General features: G+C 37.3%; 1 pseudogene; it reads left to right on the top strand.

Moving 5' to 3' along the window:
• Positions 1 to 14849: 14849 nt before the first annotated feature.
• Positions 14850 to 18255, top strand: LOC131905612 (small ribosomal subunit protein eS17-like; annotated as a pseudogene).
• Positions 18256 to 20451: the final 2196 nt, after the last annotated feature.

Here is a 20451-nt window from a genome sequence, read left to right as displayed (position 1 = left end):
CCTGCAGAGTCAGAGAACCTGGGTTCTAGTTCCGGCTCTTTCATTGACAAAGCGAAAAGGAACACCCCCATAAAAGTTGTGTTTTCTTGTTTGAGTTTTGTTTCCCTTCATCTCTGAATTGACAGGTATAAAATCCTCAGCGTCTGTGTCTGGTTTGTCTTGTTATTACAGGTTTTTCAAAGCTAGAGTTAGAGTCAACTCCAAATACACTTACGTTATGAGATCTAACTTGAACCAGCATGTCTTCATCCTTTATGACTTCAAAGAAAAGTAACTAAAAACAAGGGTCTTTTTCCTCCTGTTCTTGCAGGGAGGGATTACTAGTCCTGTATTAACTGTTTTTGTGTACTTTCTAGAAAGCAATCCTGTGACGTTGAGCTACAGGCTATACCAAGCAAGACTATACTAAGTGACCTGACTCTAAACTGATTTCATAAGGCAAAAAGTAAGGTATATAGCATGGCATATGGCTTTATGAGAGGGAACCAAAATTTGACATTTGAAATGTTCCTAAACAGGATATGCATATCACACCCCTTCCTCCAAGGCTCAGGAATCATCTTGGAAGCATGGGAATGGAAAGACTGTAAGACCAGAGATAGTAGATGTTTACAAGAAAATGGTGTTTTCCTGACCCAGCAAGACTGCTGAACGTAGGAACTCAGATCGGTTTTGGTGCATACACAGACCTGTGGAAGCTCAAGCTAAACAGAACCCCAGCGTAGCAAGGGACAATGGGGACCAAGTCCCACCACTAGCTCTGGCATTTGAGAACTTCTGGGAGAGGGAGAGTGATGTTTTCTTTAAGAATGTGACAACTGGTAGGTCAACCACTCTCTAGGCCAGATCCTACCCTCAGTGAGGAACACAAACTGGACTCTAGTTTTTTTTTTTTGTTGTTGTTGTTGCTGTTGTTCTTTCCTTCTTAAAGGAGAAAACAAAATTGGGTACGTAGGTAAGGGAGAGTGGATCTGGAAGGAGTTGGGGGTGGTGGTGAATATATCCAAATTCAACATATGAAATTCTCAAAGATTTAATAAAGAATATTTAATACTAAATAAAATTGTAAAAAGAACACCAACATTTATAAATGCAACTTATAGGGCATGGATGCTGTGGGATGGTCTGTATGTCAAGTGTGTTGCTGATTGGTCAGTAAATAAATCACTGATTGGCCATTGGCTAGGCAGGAAGTATAGGTGGGACAAGGAGAAGAATTCTGGGAAGTGGAAGGCTGAGAGGGAGACACTGCCAGCCGCCACCATGACAAGCCGCATGGGAAGATCCCGGTAAGCCACGAGCCATGTGGCAAGGTATAGATTAATGGAAATGGATTAATTTAAGATATAAGAACAGTTAGCAAGAAGCCTGCCACGGCCATACAGTTTGTAACTAATATAAGTCTCTGTGTTTACTTGATCGGGTCTGAGTGGCTGTGGGACTGGCGGGTGAGAGAGATTTGCCCTGACTGTGGGCCAGGCAGGAAAACTCTAGCTACACATGGAAATATAGGCATTTAAGTGAGACTAAATTTTTATTTTAAAATAAGCGTTTACTAAAACCTGTACAATGATACTATATATTTAGAGTATCACATTGAACATAAAAATTAGGGGCTGACTGGAATGAGCATCAACTCTGGTTTCCAAAACGAAATCCTAAATAGCCTATTCTTCAAGCATAAACTTTTGAAAACCTTCCATTTCCCTCACCAAACCTTTCCATCATCTGCCCCGAGTCAACTAGACTAGAGATACTAATGGTAAGACTCAAATTTTACCACCAATTTTTTACTTTATAGTTTTGTAGAAATTTACAATTTCAACACAAATAAATCAGCTGTCCAAATATTGGGACAAGCTTAGCACGATGACATGCAGTTTCCCATCTGACAGACTGGGTTCTCCCACAGGGACTGTTTATCAAGAGTCTAGGAGGCAAAATGGGCAAAAGCAGTTTGCTTTCTGATAGAGCCGTTTCTTGAACTGGCCTCGAGCTAGGGTGAGGGTGGTCATGGTCTCTGAATTCACCCCTCCCTCTGAAGTACAATTAAAAGGCACTTGTTTATCCAATCTAAGGGATCAAAGTGCCAGGAGAACCTTGATTGTCAGTGATGTCCTGATGACTAGACGTGGACCATTTCTTGAACTGACATTTCTCGGGCTTAGATTTATAGGTCAGAGCTCATACCACTTTGTTTTAGCAATTTTATGCTTTAAATTGAGCTTTGGAATTATAATATGAGCTAAGGATAACATAATTAAGCTTTCAATACCTGTCCCCCTTTTCTGTAAATATTTCTTTTGTGTCACATGAACTTTATAGCAAAATAGTATTATGCTAAATAAATTGACTTGAGATGTAATTAAAGATTGGTAGTTTTCTATCTAGAAAAGATATGAAGCATGTCATAAGTAAATGGCCTGGCTTCTGAAACCCTGGCAGAAAAGAGTCTAGATTTGAATATTTTGAGAATGGAAAGCGTAATTCAACTTTAACTTTACATGTAATCACATTTTAGGTTATCGGTAATTCATGTGATAAAATATGTTAAAATTGAATATGTAGTCCTAAACTGAGTTTAACCTAACAAATTATTAACATTCACCATTGTCATTCATCAGATTGACTTATCTGCTTCTACTCTCAAAATATCCATGAAGGACTGGTATATTAAATTTCCTGAAAAAGAATGGCAGTTTAATATTATTATGGGTAGGTTGTGTTATAATCTTTTATATTTGATTTTATAAGTTGTTTCAACTTTTTGTCTATTCTTTATCATGTAAAAGAAATCATGGTTTTATTGTAATGTATCTATTGCTTTAAAATTCGTTTAAAGATGAAAGACATGAGAGTCCCATTGCACTTGGCTCTTCAGGAAGCAGCCTCTGAGATGAGGATTAAAGACTCTGGTTTCAGATATATCTGTGATTGGAAAAGAAGCCATGTGGAATTTATGGCAAGCCTCAGGAGGATAATGATGATACAGAGTCCTTGATTCTTAAAGCATGATATCACTAGTATGAAAATTCTATGCCACTGGAAAAAAAATACCAGCTGGAATAATTCTGGAATTCAGTAAACTATGGTCATCTAAGCCTTGGACATGAAGTGCTCATACACTAAGAACTGACCGTAAGAGCTCAGCTCTTTTAGGTCATCAAAACTATAAGGTCTATCCGACCCAGCAGTCCTTTGAAACAGACAACTATTACAACTGCAGGCAAAGATCAATGTCAAAGAACAGTCTCCTGTCATCCATCATACATGATCTGGTGTCCCCTATTCATACCTACTGCTCATGCCTATGGTACACTGTATATTGTATGACTAGCTCAAAGGGTAAAATAAAAGCTTATACTTTATGAATGTGTCTGCTGAAAATGGATTGTGGCTCAACTGAGTGGGAAGGGATCTGGAATGTCAGAGATGAAAAGGGCCTCTCCCACTGGGCATAGCTTTGGGGGTGATGTACCAGGTTGCTCACTTATTTGGAAATGGAAATCATCTAGGTGAGAATGTGACTCGTAGGCGGTGGTAATTTTCCTGGCTGGGTGCTCAGGAAGGTGAAAGCAGAAAGATTGTAAAGTTGAGGGAATGAAGTCCAGGAGAGTCATGTGTAAATGATGGAGTAGAGAGAGAGTACAAGGTTTGCACTAGTAAAGCTCATGGGGGCTGTGGATATTCTGTCTTCATTTCCTTCCTAGCTCACCTTTATTGCTGTCTTAAATGGACTCATCCAATACTTCAAAGAACTCATGTCTGGGTCATGGGTGTTTTCCACTTCTAGATCCAAGTTCTCTTCTAAGTCTCAATTTTCTTGATCTCCACAGCTTTTGTGGTTGCTTTGTATTCATAGAACAGATTGTCACATCATCAAAGTCCCTTGGATTTCTTTTTATAACATGGCATGTATTTATTTATTTATTTTACTTTTCTCATCTTTCTGTCCTTTAAATGTTAGATTGTTCCAATGCTAGATCTTCTGCTTTGCTTTTCTGTGCATATCCTCTCATAGAAATGTGTTAACCATGACTTTTCAGCTCTTGACTGGTATGTCTGTGTGCACTCCAGGCTGTCTCCACTTGGGTGAATAATGAGCAAGCCTAATTCATCAGAGCTGTGAAGTTTTTTTAAGCAAACCTGCTTCTCATGGAGTCCTCATTGACTCCTCTCACCATGATGCATTGCATCTGCCCTACCAGCATCAGCTATGATACCATCAACACAACATGAATTTGAGAGCTCCTTTTAACCTCTCTAGGCTAAGCTTCTTCAGCCTCCCTGGGATGGAATCAGCTGACACCTGGGATTCTGTTCTCTCTCTGGTATATCCACTTTTTAACTAAGATACTATAGTCATATCTTTCTTACTAAAAATAAATAAATATGAAATCATGCTATAGCCCAGTAGTTACTAGCTCCATTGAGAATAGTATAAAAATCCAGGCTCCCTCCTATAGATAGAAAAGTTACCTAACTAGTCCTGCCTGTTTTTGTTTGCTTTCCTTCTATGGTAATTTTCCCCACTACCAGAATCTGTGTAAATTCCTATTTCAGTATTGGTGTTTTACCATTTATTCTTGTAGAAATCCCAATTTTCAGATACTTATTTAATTTTGACTTACATTGCTCTCTCCCTGATTCAAGTATGTGGTCAGATTTTTACCCTCTTAAGAAGTTTCTGACTATTCAACTGCATTCCTTTTGACAACTTAACACAAATGTAGACACACCTAGGAAGAGAGAACTGTTGAGGAATTGCTTCCATTAGATTGGACTATGCTCATGTCTTGGAATCATTTTCTTGATTGTTGTTTTATACTGAAGGGCCCAGCCCACTGTAGACAGTGTCATCTGCAGGGAGGTGGTCATGGGCTATAGAACAGTGGTAGCTATTCAAGTCGGGGAGAGCAAGACAGGAAGCAGTGTTCCCTCATGTTTACTGCTTCAAGTTCCTGCCTTGAATCTCTGCCTTAGCTTCTTTTAGTGATCAACTAACCTGTAAGGCAAATGAGCACTTTTCTCCCCCAGGTTACTTTTGGTTACGCTGTTTAGCTCAGCAATGGAAAAGTAACTGAACACCAGTGCACTTAAAAATACATACCCCTCTTTCCTCTTGGAAACCATAGTGTTTCTTCCAAAGAGTTATTGGAAAACATAATAAATTTGTTTGGGTTTTGTCTGAACTACTAGGTAACAATTAAAATCCAATAAACGGAAAATCAGGTTTACAATTTACTAGCTCATCAACTTTGAAAGATAAAACCATTATGAACCTATTTTGTGGATCAAGAACAGGAATCAGCAATTTTATTACCTGGTAAAACTCCTATACTTGTATTTTTCAGTTGTCTTATATAATGACTCAAAACTTTTGGGCTTTTTCTACTAGAGGAAAAAACAAACTTGGGGAACATGATTGAAGAAAGCCATATTTCCTTTTGTCTTGAATTGACTTTAGGAAAGTACATTTACGTTTTGATTTCAACAATTAGAATTTTGGTTGTTGAAATCTGTGCTTTGTCTAGTTAATTGTGTACTTTTTCATAACTGTCTGCTGAAGAGTTATAACTCTATTTCTGGGCAAAGGTTTCAATTTTAAAGGAAAATATTTTTTCAAAAACACTAAATTATGCTGACTGGTCAATCTCAGGACAGCATAGCTGAGAAAGAGGAAACCGTCAAGTCAATATGTGTTGGAGTTAGGTAAAAATAGGATCAAACCAAAATGAGAACAAAATACTTTGTAATAGTGTCTGAGAGGCTTTCCAGATTTATCAGAGAAAGAGGAGCTCAGGGGAAAAAAGACCAAATAATAAATGAGGTTATTCATATTATTAATAATTCTGCTAAAAGGGTTGATATATTGAGCTCATTTTAAAATTCTCTCTTTAACAAGAAAAATGAAGAAAGTAACGTGGGCAATTAGCTACTGACATGACCACTGCATACATAGGTAATGATCAAAAGCATGTGGGTGGTATGACCAGCTGAACTTGGAAGGAAGAGATACTGTCTGGTGTGAGGCAGAATGCCAACATCAGTAGCTACTTAAAGAACACAGGGATGTGGGTAGATTGTATGTTTGAATATTTTAATATTTATTTCATATTTAATCATTTGACTATATGACACACTAATATGTTTTAATTCATTAAATGTAAATGGTATTATAAATTTCAATCATTTAGGAAGAAACAATATATAATCACAATGGGAATCTAGTTGTAGAATTTCTTACTTAAAAGAGTTTTTTCCCTATGTGAAATGTGATATGTCTGCTGTCCTGTAGTACACAATGATCTCATGGGCACATTCATTCAACATGCTGCCTGCTGCTATGTTAGGGTATATTTTACTGTTTATGTAATATTCCATTAGGTCACAGTATACCACATATTTTATTTTACTATGTGTTATTATGCTTTTTTTTATTTATGTCAGCATAGAAGACTGTAAACTTTATGAAGCCAAAGGTGGACTTCCTCTATCTCCCTCCCCACTTCTCTCTTTCCTCTTCTCCTCCTCCCCTCCTGTTTACTATATGCTTGGAGTCTAGTGGATCCTCAATAAACATTTACTGGTGAATGTATTTAGTAGATGAATGGTTTATGCTTTATAGCCTAATGATAGGGCTGCTCAATTCTCTACATGAGAGATAGTCTTCATACTTTACAAGCTGCAGCATCAAAACTCTTATCAAAGATGTTTATGTGCTGAGGAGCATTAAAAGCAGATGCGAGAGGCAAATTTGAGCAAAATGTATTGTATTCATGTATAAATGCCAAGAGCGATAGAGACAGAGACAGAGACACTCAGAGGGATTGAGATGCTATTCATCTATGTTGTTTAAGCAGCTGGAATGTTTCATGAATTCAAGGAAATATGCAAATATGGATATGTGAAATGATATGAACCAGACATGTAAAAACCACAGGTGTGTCTGTGAAAAGCTCCTGGAATTATAATTGAGAGGTAACAAGAAGTAGAATTATCTTAAATAGCATGGGACAATGGTGGAAGACTCACAATCTGACTTTCCTCCATTACTTTGGAAATTCTGAAGAGACATAGGTCTGGATGTGTTTGATGGGGAATTAGTTCTTCTGACCTGCATACAGCTCCCAAACACATTGATGCGAGCATATAAAATTGTGGTAAGAAATGTGATTATCGTAATAAAGAGAAGGAGTTCTGGTCTGAGAGGAGGACTGTCAAAGTTCCAATGTTTACTTGTAAATAAAGAAATATTGGAGCAGTAGACAGTAACAAGATAGTCGTACTTCAGAAGTGAGGGATACCTTGAAGGCATAGCATCATAGAACTCCAGAGAGAATGATATTGAAGAGGATGATATCTCATTGTCCAGTATTGAGGAGCATGGAAAGATGTTCCTGGAAATACCTTAGATGGGCCTGCTCAACTCAGTATGTATTTTTGTTCAGTAGAGACAATAGAGTTAAACATGATGTGTCCCATAATTCCACGTAGATTGGTGTCTTGATTTTCCTGATTATGTGCAGTGACTTTCACTCAAGGTTCATGGGAAAGCTGGTGCCGCAGTAGAAGGGACAATGGCAGGCTTTTCCTTTGCAACCAGAGCAAATTTGGTGCTTAGTTCTGAAGTCCTCTGACAGTGTTCTTAGGAATTCGTTGATTATATTGCAAACACCATCTTCCTGCTAAAGACAGATTGAGAGCATCTTTCTGTCTTATGGGTTGCATTTAACACAGTGATATGTTGAATCTAATCCTGACAATCAGCACCAATGTCCACATTGTTCCTTTGATAAAAATCTTCTTGATATGGCCCATTCTGTTTTGTTTGTGAAGTAATAATTCTTTGGTTTTTTTTGTAAAGCCCAATTTTTTTCATGAATAAAATAATGCCAGTTTTATATCTGAATTTTGCAACTGGACTCTGATTCACAATATTTAGTATGTTTGATTCCTAAGAAATGACAACCAGTAAAGTATGCAATGAGGTAGATCAATAAAAGCAGGGTTACCATAATACATACAGTGTTAGAGCATGGGAGGGGGCAGTGTCTCATCCAAAGGGTTTTTGTTAGTGGTTAAAAGATTGATGAATCACGGTTCTCTAATACTGAATTTCTCTGACTAGGAGATTTTATGTCATAGAACAAGAATAAAATATTTTCCTAGGAGATTACTATATTCATAGTTCTAACTTACAATATGTGGTTAATAATTTCTTAACATTTTCGTATCTAATTAGGTAAGATTTTAGAAATGTAGAAAATTTAGAAGATAGTTAAATATGACTCTTTTTATATCATGGAGAGGGAGGCCAAAATGGTCACCCTCACTTATTTTAACCATTTGTCTTTTGTACTTTTTATTTGGCAAAGATCTTTTCAAGTATTTAAAAACTAGCTTATTCATTTCCTTACTAGATATTGTCTCTAAATCTTCCTTTTAACAAAGTAATAAATTTGTATCACTGTTATTATTTTGGCTGTCTTCAATACACTATATAGAGTGAATGCTTTGAAGGCACTTGTCATTCATATACAACAGTGAGCAGGACATGATACAGATATTCACAGAATTACTGATGTCTTTCAATGATATTCATTAGGCTCATTAGTTTCAGTAAGAAATATTATTTCAATAAGCAAAAAGTTAGTTTTCCCAGTCACTGTGGATACATTTTAGTCATGTATTTTGTTACATGATGACCATAACTTAGCTATCATAATATATTCATTTAAATGACACTGTCATTTGACTTTATTCTTTTTTAATAGAATCCATAATTGAACCACATATTCTCATTTCTGTAGCTTTTAGGAATTAGATGGGTTTTAGAAACTAATGCCTACTTGAGTAGGCTGTAAGAGAAACCCACAGAATCTGCAACCATTTTAACAATGTAGGAGTCCATTAGTATTTAAAAACTCCTGGGAAATAATCTGCCCTAGAACAAACAAGTTCAGAACACGTACAAGGTTTTGTATCCCCAAACCCATGAAGTCAAACCTTCCAACCAGAGGAGAATATTTTAACTATTAACCAGTACTATGGAAAGTTTCAAAATCTGGTATATTCATTCTAATTGGCACAGTCTGCTAAAAACGGAAATGTGCCAATTAAACAAAAATCACAGTATTAATTGGTGGTTCAATAAAGCAAAGTTTTTCAACAATGCCATTTTTATGACATTCTTTTATTTGTAATAACATGCATTTAAAATTTCCAACATTTATAAACTAAAGCAGGTGTGAACAAAGGGGAGAGACGAGTTGTGAAAGAAATAACAGAAAGCCATAGTAGCTGGCTGGGCAGAGGAGCAAAGGCTTTCTAATGAGCCCTGTGATGCCTCTCCAGTCATCCCGTTCCATGGTTCAGGCAGCAGGATCTTGCCTACACGAGTGTCAGGGTTTATGTGTAATCTTCAGGTGCCATTGAATATAAATCTCAGTGAAAATCATGGCAATAGTCAAGAAATGAGCCCTTTCTTCAATTCTGAGCAAGACACTGAAAAACATCATAAGAGTTAGAAAGGAAGACAGTTTTTATTCTCTCGTCTGCTAGATGGAGAATTTTTTTTTCTTTTCCTCTTACCAATTGACAATGATATAAAATTTTTAGACTTAAAAGATTTCCCTTTCATTTTTAGCCAGCTTACTTGATCTAGGGGTTAAGAATAGCTTCCTCTAATGGTGTCAATGTGGAAGACGATACTTTCTCAGAGGAAGTAGCTAGTCAGTTGATGTTTGGGCAAAGCATAATGTAAAGAGAGTGGGACAACCCAGAACCCTCCTCCTCTGTCTCCTGCTTCCTCCACCACGTCCAGCTGCTTTTTCCTCACACAGTGGCTTGAGACTAAGCAAAGACAGAAACGGATCTGGCAGAAGTCTGTGACAAAAGCTCTGTGGAAAAGTCCCTTCCCTACAACATCGGCTCTGTAGCTCACAGCTAATTAATCCCACAATAGGATGTGACTTGGCTAGTTGTATTTTGAATGTCCTCATGTGGCCTCTCTTGACGAGACTTGCCACCAAGGGTTTTAAGCTTTCACCCTATTTAATATTCATGTCTAAAGAAGCAAGGTGCCTTGGGATATTAAGAATTTTTTAAAAATTGGTCCTTTAGGTTTAGATTATAATGGAAAATTCAACAGCATAGCTGTTGGAGACAAAGGTGAGCAATTCACATTCTGGAAGTAAACTATCAAGTGTATGCCGAATAGGAAAAGCTATGATTGTTGGACAGTGTGGCCAAGTAAATGGACCCACCAAAAGTTAAGATCCCACACACCATGCTTCCTAAGGGCAAAGTTCCTCACAAGTGAGACATAGCATTTCAAGGAGAGGCAAATTTAGTTTGGTTTGACGAGGTGGACATTTTAATATTTCTTTGATCTTTATGATGCTTCTGTCTGTGATTCATTTTCTAGTATTTGTACCTAAGGCAGAGTCAGTCAACATTTTGTAAGAATTTTCCTGGCTACTCATCCCAGGTGTTGCTAGTGCTGATTTAAGCTGGTACTGCCTTCCCAGTCCAACACAGGTGTGCTTGTGGGCAAATGAAGTCCTTCCTGTAGCCAACCAAGTACACATTCATGAAGTTCTTTGCTTGGTGCAGTTTTGGGGAAATTCTCAGGTAATGTGGAAGGGCACTGTGGTGAGAAGGTAGAATGGTTATGGGTATTCCCCAGCTTTTTTACTTTAGGAAAAATGTTTAGAAACTATTTTTTCAATGCTTTGCTGTGGTTACTTTAATATATGTCAATATACTTCAAATCTCTCTCCTTCCTCCTTTTCTCTCTCTCATATACATATATATGAGTATTTGTGTGTGTGTGTGTGTGTGTGTGTGTGTGTGTATGTGTGATTATATGCGCATTCTTTTCCTTTCCTTGTTTTAGAAATATCCACTAATTCACTTCCATCAATTGTGGACCAAATTATCATATTTGGGTATGATATTTGATTCACGTAAGGATAAAGGTTGTTTTCTCTTAGGTTTAACTGATCCTAGAACTGTAAAGAACATGGTTTAAAATGGAAAATTTAGGGCATACTGATAAGGCATGGGTTTTGTTGTGTTTGTCATTGTTATCTTTCAAATCTCCTACTCCTTCTGTTACAGCGTATTAACTGAATTTTTACTTCAATCGTCTACTTGAAATGAATTCCAACTTTCAGAAAGTTCTATCAGGTCTCTGTTTCAGCATGAATAAGCTCTGAGCATAAAGGCAGTACCTATGATTTATGAAAACAAAATACATTTTTTCTTTGTTTTGTTTTATTAGGAATTTTTGAATTTTTCTTCTATGCTCAGATAAATGGTAGCAATGAATAAAACAACTCGTGGCCCTTTGGGTATAGAAAGCACATGTCCAGGAATCTACTGTTAAAATAAACATTCCTCTGAGAAGTGTAATACTTAAATTCAGTAGCAGGTATTACAACTTACAGCTAAACTCATTTGCCCAGAAAGTTTCCCCGCTCCTACCAAGTGGGAGACACAGTGGTCAGTGTGTCGGGGAATTTGGACATTAACATTGTAATAGGCAACTAGATATTGAAAAGCTTTCGTAACTGCAATGGTCCCAAGACTGGCAATGGATATTGAAGCAGAATGAAGGAATAAATACCACCAGACAGTGTGTTGGCTCTGGGCATTACAGAGAAGGGGTTAAATGTGCTACATATGAAGACGTTGTTTGGGGCTGAAGATGGGTAAATCAAAATACTGATGACTATGCTTCAGAAAAACAATACGGGATGTAAAGCCAGGGCAAGTGGTTGTCTGATAAAAGGAACCTTAGGTCTGGACGAATCATTAAGTTGTTTGTTCTATAACTCTGAACTTCATAGATGATAAGAAAACTTGATCTCAGTGATATTGAGTGAAGCAAAAGGTAATATATTCTGCACATGGGGGGCGGGTATTGTAGTGCAGTATTTAGTTCATTTACTTGCAAAGTACCTGAAATGTAATAGTTCTGGGTAGATGGTTAGGTAGATTTTTACATAGATAGGTAGATGATAGAGAGATAGATGATAAATAGGTAATAGATAGATAGATTGTAGATCGATAGATGATAGATAGATAGGACAATTGTCAGACATCAGTCACACTCTTTTATTGGAATGAATTACTGTTAGTGGTCTAAATTTTATAGAATTATTCCTTGATAAGTGGCATGTCTAAATGTGGATTTAGAACTATTTTTGCTGTGGCTAAAAGATTTCCAACAAGTTTTGACAAGTGGAACTTCTTGTTTAGGATGATAGATACTTAATTATCATGAAATAGAGAAGGCAGCAACTAGGGAATTTCTTTTCTTTTTCTTTTTTTTTGAAGGGGGAGGTGTTTCAAGACAGTTTTTCTCTGTGTAGCCCTGCCTGTCCTGGAACTCACTCTGTAGACCAGACTGACCTCAAATTCACAGAAATCCACCTGCCTCTGCCTCCCAAATGCTAGGATTAACGACGACTAGCACCACCATCATCCGGCGGCTTATTTCTTTTCTGTGTATTGATACTAAATATATTAGGAACCTCACTCAGATTAAAACATGGATTCCAGCACTGTAATTTTCATCTCTCAAAAGAAACTTTCCAGAAGGATTATTTAGATTACCTTTGGTGAACATTTTTTTCCTGTAGGTCCACTTTATTGCTACATCATTATTTATACCAGGTATCAGAAAGAAAAAGTGCTTAATAACATGCGCCCCCCCATAACAACAACAGCCAAAAAGGCAGGTTATATGATCAAAAAAAACAAAGAACCACCTTGCTCAATATTTTAATCTTGCACACTGCCCTTCTATTTAGGAATGGTGACTCCTAGAATCTAAAGTGATTTTCAAAGCCTTTAAGTCACTCATAAAAATAATGACCATTCATATTTTATACACACACACACACACACACACACACACACACACACACACAAACACACACACACACAACCTTATTTTTATATGCTTTTTTTTCAGTACTAAGCATTGAACCCAGTACTTCCTTCACACGTCATGCAAGTGACCCAGGACTGCAGCATTGCCCTACATACACAAAGCCCCATATTGTTGGAGCTTTACTTGTCTGTCTACTTTAAGTTCCTTTTACAAATTATTCCGTTGTCCACAAACACACTTAAAGTGAAAATGAAGATGCTTTAAAGCCAAGTGCTCCCACTGCCTGCTACCCTGCACTTCTTTCAGATTGCGATATGTCGTCTCCCTGATTGTTTTTTTCACGCACACAGCCTGGGAGGGTGACAACTCTCCTGGGATCTTGTATGGGTTAGTGTTAGGCAGCTTTCCTTTCCGACTGTTAAAAAAGACTGATTCTTGAGCTCTGTACTCCTCCACTCTAACACAATCCTTTGCTTAGTATGTGCAAAATCTACTCAGGTGCCTCTATTTCACCTCTGTGAGATTTGGGGGGCAAGAGAAGTCCACAGACAGGATAATGGTAACACAACACTCTGGGCTTCGAATAAAACTGTCTTACTCTTCTGTGACTCAGAAGTCTATCTTCTGTGAATTGCCAGAAAACATTAACAGGCTACCTTGTTAATATGTAGTGGAATATAATCATAGACACTTCATGGTTCCTCACAGTACTTACAATTTTGTAATAAGAAAGCATGGGCTGGGTGCATAGGGAAGGGTTAGAGGTAGGTACAGGAAGAGGAAATTATGTAATTATATTTGAATTTCAAATTAAAAATGATTCCAATTAATTCCATACTTGCCAGAAACTTGCATCTTGTTTATATTGTGTTCTGTAATGTTTTAAAAACTTAACTCTACAAACGTTTGCAGGTAGCAACCTTAATTACACTAGATGTTCCTCATGGGGTCTTCCCCTTCAAGAGACAAGGTTCACGCAGCTTCCAGAGATGCTCCATTTCTCAAATCCTGCAGGGTATCTGGAGAAGCACTTTCACCAGCTTCATGTTAGATCTTCCTTGTGATAATTGGTGGGTCTGAGTCAGCATAAGGGTGAGGATTCAGTGAGCTCACTCTCATGCAAACCCATGAAGAGTTTTGAGTATTTCATCAGTAATTCTAGCTCAAAAATTCTATGATAATTACAGGGATTAATAAAGAATATATGAAGAGGTTTTGTTGTTGTTTTCTCTATTCTCAACTAATATTAAAGAGGCAGTGATTCTCTCTCTCTCTCTCTCTCTCTCTCTCTCTCTCTCTCTCTCTCTCTCTCTCTCTCTGTCTCTCTCTGTATGTGTGTGTGTTTGGGTGTGTGTGTAAACCAACCAGAACAATTGAGGCAAATTCAATTCCCAAACTATTCCTTGTGGCTGGCTGCTTCTAGCTGTTTTGAGGAATATGTGAGCAGTTATTGACGATGATAGAAATTGCTGGCTTTTTGATGATGCTTTTACTCCGATATAACCATCAGTGTTTGTGACATTGTTTTCTGCAATAAGAAATTTCCTTTACACAGGATAGTTTAGAAATTTTTTGTTGCTGTTTGTTTATCTCCCCCCCCCCCCCCAACTTTTACTAAAATTCCTTGCTGTCTTGTCTTACTGGGATTTGTAGATTTTGCTTTTGTGAAAATTTAATGAATTTTAAAATATTGGGAAAAAAAATCCCTCCTGTCAAATCCGTGATAACAGTTGATTTTCTGGAGGGTTGGCCCCATATATGCACCTATGGCAACATGAGTGTATAATTTTGGGAACCAGTTTTAGAGAATTTTTAGGAGCTTACTGTTAGAAGCCCAGAAAAGTCGAACTCCAAGTCAGAGCAGCTGTAGAGATTGGTTAAATAACAAGTATGTCTGGACTTTGCACGGAGACTATTCCAAAGGATTCCTGGGAAAGGAGGAAAAATGATGCAGAGAGCAGCCGAAGAGGAGCTTGGCTGTGGGGACCACTTACGCCAAGGTCTGCAGGATTCTGAGAACCGGTCAAGAGAGTTATTTTACATAGAAAGAACAAAGCAAAACAAGAGAAGTGTGGGCAAGGGGAAGGAAAAAACATATTACCGAAGATATTTACATGAGACAGTGAGGAGCTGTGTGCTGGCTCGGGGCGAGGGCAGGCCAAATTTCAAGGTCTGGGGAGGAGAGAAGCTTAACTAAAGTGTGGTTAATGAGTGATTTGCACAGACGGATCGGTGGAACAGCAATTCAGCTAGTCACTTCTGAAGCAAAAACCAGGAATGTAGAGCTTGTTTGCCTTCTCACAGCTAAAGGAAGAGGAGCGAGAAGAGCCAGCCTTATCTCTGGAAAGGAAAGGAGCCTAAGGTTTCTTGGCCTTCTCCAGTTCCTGGGAGTGTGTGATCAGGGATGGTTCCACATAGTTGGGTTAGAAGCTGGTTTCTCCAGGCAGCTTGGAAACTTTACATCTGCAACATTTGTGCCTCTGTCCCATCAGCTTCCTGGGATGTAGAATGGGCATGTTCTTACATATGGCCAGAGGACACTGATGCAGGAGGGTGCAGGGCTGGGGCCGCAAATGAAGTGACAAGTGGTCACAGCACAGTGCCCAGGTGCCTGCCAGGTCATCCCGAGAAGAGCATCTTCTTGTGTGATACTGCTTTGGGTCCAGGCTGCAGTGGATACCCAGAACGGCCATCTTTTGAGACAATCCTCTGGCCCTATGAGATGTGAGATGTTTAGACATAGGGAGCTAAAGCTTTCTTTCACTTTGTGGCGAATTAAATATTCAGTTTGAATACATTGCTATTTTTTAAAACTGACTTTTAAATCCTTCTGTCATTCTAATTAAGCTTGTCTTCATCTCCGGAGCTTGGCTAGCTCTAAGGCAAGAAATAAAGGAAGCTTGCTTGCTAGGCCAGGCTGCCTAAGCTCTCACATCTCTACTTGAATTGATTTGCATTATAATGCACATGGGCAGGAAGATAGGTAAATTGAATGTGTGATTAACTGAGCAAAGAATAAAGCCCATATAGAGTTAACATTATTGCTGGCCTCTTGCAGGTCATTTCTGAAGGATGGAAACAGGCACTCTCTAGGAATGAATGTATGAAATATGATGATTATCTTATTGAATATAAAACATTTATTACATCATTCAGTTTCCTTTTATTTTACATGAAATGTATTAAACAATATCTAAGATGAGAGGTAATCACACTCTGTGGAGGTAGCCAATGCTTGCACGGTGGGAAAACCAGTGGATCTGGAAACGATCTAGTACTAACTTGGAAATTTTGCTAAATAATATGACCCTACTCATAACCATATTCCAGCATTTTTATGTAGTTCTACAAAACCAACTGAAGGGATTTCTCTAATATCTGGTAGAAATATATATGTGAACTTTATAAGGCTTTGGAGACATTTGAGTACAACCCTAAATGACAGTCATCTTGATAATAATAATAACAATAGTAGTAGTAATACTAATAATAAAGATTGCTAGATGCTGTAAAAGTGTAGGTATCTGTCTTCAACTACGATTTTGTACATCCATGGGTTTTCCTTTGAGTATGTGGTAACCATGGTTATATAATCAGATAGTATTTAGGATAAACATTTCTTTTGAAAGTTACCATGAATTCATGTTTTCACACTCCTGATGTTTTGGGAAACGCTTTGCCCATGCACATATATCACTTTTAGACTTCACAATTCAGTTGCACAGGTCTGTATTAATCACAACAATACATATGTAAATGTTAATATTTCATTGTCTCTTCTGTAAGGGTGTCTGTGAACGGATTTTGCATAATCAAGCTAATAGTATTCGTGAATCTGCATGATGCCTCTGGTTTATTCTGTCTTGATTCTTTTCATTTCCTTAAAACCACTCATTTTAAGAACATGTTTATTTCATAGGGAAAAATCCTATTTTTAATTGACTGTATTCTATATAGCATGAGATTGATAGTGATTTTATAATTTAATTATATACAATAAAAGTGTGCTTAAATGAATGTGTCCATTTAGGTGAAATTAAAAAATAAGTGAAGGTTTACTTATTTCTGAAAAATCACAGTTGCTGATATTTTACAGCATATCAATAGCATAAACACAATAAATTTCTTTCCTTGTTAAGTGATTTCTAGAGTAGATATGATTTTTTTAATAAGAAGTAAACTGGTCATTTCTACTCTGACACTAGGAACACAAATTTAACATATGAATTTGAACACATTAAACTTGACACTCCTTTCTTTTTACAAATAAATAGTTATTAATTTTTGGTAGAGAGAGTTCAAAATGTTATCTTTAATGTGAAAGTAAAAACTCATGTGATGACATGTACTTTATTCTTTGGTAGTTTAAACTGCACTATGATTCTATTTTTTAAAAAGAAATTCTTACTGTCAGAAGGTGAAATAAAATTTCAGCCAATGAAAATGTAGCATATATAAATGATCCAGCTAGTGTGGTATAACAACTCATAGCATCCATGAATGATCCTAACATTCTGTCTGTCAGTAATAATTTAAAGAACAAGAGATGGTACCAAAGCAATTCAGTCATAGGACAGCAATTTGAAAATTTGAAGTTCTGCAATGTAACTAGTCTAGTGAAGAAGCCAAGGCCTCAAGAGCCTTTTTATTCAATATACATTCTCCATTTTCTCCTGATTTTGATTCATAAAAACAATGGTAGTGATTCATTTTGGTCATGATGTCAATATTTCTATTTTGTTAAAAGCGAATTATTCAAAAGTTTGTGAAACAAGGTAATAATTGTGTTTCCTAAATGAATATTGAGGAATTACCCATCAAGTATGTGGGCACTGAGTGCTCACTGCAAATCCAACTTGACATGTACTTAGAATTCATACTTGGCTAAGGGACAGGTTTCTGTTTTGTTTTTTATTCTAAAATAATAGAAGTCTGCTCTTTTACTATGATCCACCAACATAGTTTATTTTGAACCAAGACTGAAGAAGGTAGCCTGAGTTGTTATGGAGAAGTACTACATGAGCCTGGGTAACAACTTCCACACTAACAAGCCTGTGTGCTAAGAGATCACCATTATCCCCAGCAGGAAACTGCATGGCTATGTCACACATCTGATGAAGGGAACTGGGGAGAGGGGGGTCCCATGAGAGGTATCTCTATCAAGTTTCATGAACAAGAAAGAGGAGAGGTAATTATGTTCTTGAGGTCTGACTTCTAGATCAGATCACTGAAGTAGATCCTGACACCAAGGAAGTGCTGAAGCTTCTGGACTTCAATGTCGGCTCATCTGTTCACAGATCACTCAGCCTACAGTTGGGATGCATTTCAAAACACCACATGGAGCTATTTGAATCTGTTCTGTAATATTTTCAATAAGCCTGGGAAGAACTAAAATAAAAATAAAGTTAGAAGTTAACTTTCAAGAAACCTAGATGTGGTGATTTTATGTTTATGAGAATATGTAATAATGCCGTGATGTGTTTGTTGCTCTTTAAGCTTCAACAACTTTGCGGCATCCCTAAACTGCTTTACCGTTTCCATTTTCATGAACCATGAACCCAGTGCCTCACACCCTTTCTGACCAAGTTTGGCCAGCCTGATAGCCTACAGATGCTCAGTATTTATGGGTAGTCATTGTTTATTTAATAATTCCAAGAAATATGCTTTTAGACCCTAATGACTTTCAACAGGATAAAGAAATGAAGTAGGTAGAAATATAAGGATAAAAAGAAGCAGAAGATGGAGATGGATGGAGTAGAGAAGAGATGAGCCATCTATGGAATTATTCCCGGTGCACATACATTCTACTTGTGATAAAATGCTATAAATGTTTTAAATACTTTAATCCATAAGCTGAAATTGTACTACAAAGAGTAATTACCTTCTTATTTTATACAGAGTGAACAATCCACAATTTGACATATAGAAAGTAAACATTGCATAAGGTAATACTTAAAAGTTTATTAAATAAAGGCCTTTATTACTATATTATTTTTTAATTAATATTGTGAAAGGATTTTATTAGATGGGTTTTATTGAATGGTTTCCCATGATAACTATTGGTGAGTGTTGTCATTTTAGGTATGACTATACACACACACACACACACACACACACACACACACACTTTTTAAGTTAACATGTTGACTGCTCATATAAAGGATTTAAAGGTGAAGTAAAGTTTTCAAATGTTTAAAATCTTTAGGCTCATGAAACCAAAGAAAAGAGGCACCAAATAATGAAGCTTCAAGACTTGAAGATTTTGGCATTAAATAAAGACAACTGTAAATTCAATCTATGCTAGATATCGAAGATACCATACCTCACTGAAATTAGTATCAGAAAATTTTAAGAAGAAAGATAAACACAGATACACATACATATTTCCTCGCTGAGGATCTCTTCTATAAAAAAGGTCTGTGTATGAAAGACAGTCCAGAGACATCTTTGAAGGTTCTCTTTCAAAGCAGCTCCACTTTCCGGTGTGTCTGGGGATTTCTGTTATTAATTGAAGTTAATTTTCTAGCATATCAGTTTGCCGTGCACGTGGGAAAGATTGATAGCCTCTCCGATTCTCGAGAGTGTTGGAAATGACACTGTTCCATCACCGGGTGCCTTCACTTTTATCATCACAAATCAAATTATAAACATCGGGGCAACCTTGCTGGAATCTGGCTTCGGGAGATTTCCATAAGATTAATTAGGCGGCCCAAGCAAAGGTGGTAAAATAGAAAGGGGAGGAGGGGGGGGGGAGGAGGGAGAGTGGAACCATTCATTCCTGGCAGAATGGAAAGCCAATTCAACAATGGGTAATTAGCGTGGGCCACGGATTCTCAAAGGCACCGAGGACACTGGACTCTTCCGCGCACTCTGATGTTTAGTGCCGTATTGTGGACCCCTCTTTTAATTAGTGCACTTTGATACCCACAGGAGTTTGAGGCTCCAGGGCATGCTAAACACAGACTGACACCAGCAAGCTTCTGCCTCCTTCCACTCTAATTAGAGACACAATGAGCTGCAAAGACAATGTTTTACTCCAAGACTTCTTCTGCAGATACCTCTGGCAGGAAACAATCGTTTATTTTGTGTCTATATTGGTATTCAGATTAAATTGTTAGCATGCAAAAGATGAGTTAAGGGCACAGATCTACTAAAAATGCTTAGCAGGGTTCAAAAATGATGGAAGCAATTTGCAAAGAGTATCTTCTTTTGGATTTTAGTTTTGCTTTTAATTAGAAAAAGAAACCTTCAATTTCAATGTAGGCTGCATTCTAAGGAAAACAACACTGCTTCAAAATATCCATAAATTCTGTGCCTTAAACAAATTGTTCTAAAATGATCCCAAAGGGAAAGAGAGAATGTAAGGGAAGCCCCTCTCCTCCTCTGAATTCAATGGCATTGAAATAACTAAGTAGCGCTAGGGAGAATGACAGAGGTCATTTTTACAGGAAGATTGCTAATCTGTCTAGAGCTGTTTTAAGGAAGCCCAGGAACATTTGCAGTGCCAAGTTAAAAAAAAATTTTATGGTGTTAGTTTTGATAGACAG

This window comes from Peromyscus eremicus, chromosome 3 (genome assembly GCF_949786415.1).
Source record: "Peromyscus eremicus chromosome 3, PerEre_H2_v1, whole genome shotgun sequence".
NCBI lineage: Eukaryota > Metazoa > Chordata > Mammalia > Rodentia > Cricetidae > Peromyscus > Peromyscus eremicus.
Note: the sequence above shows the minus strand (reverse complement) of the source record. Positions and strands in the feature narration are given on the sequence as shown.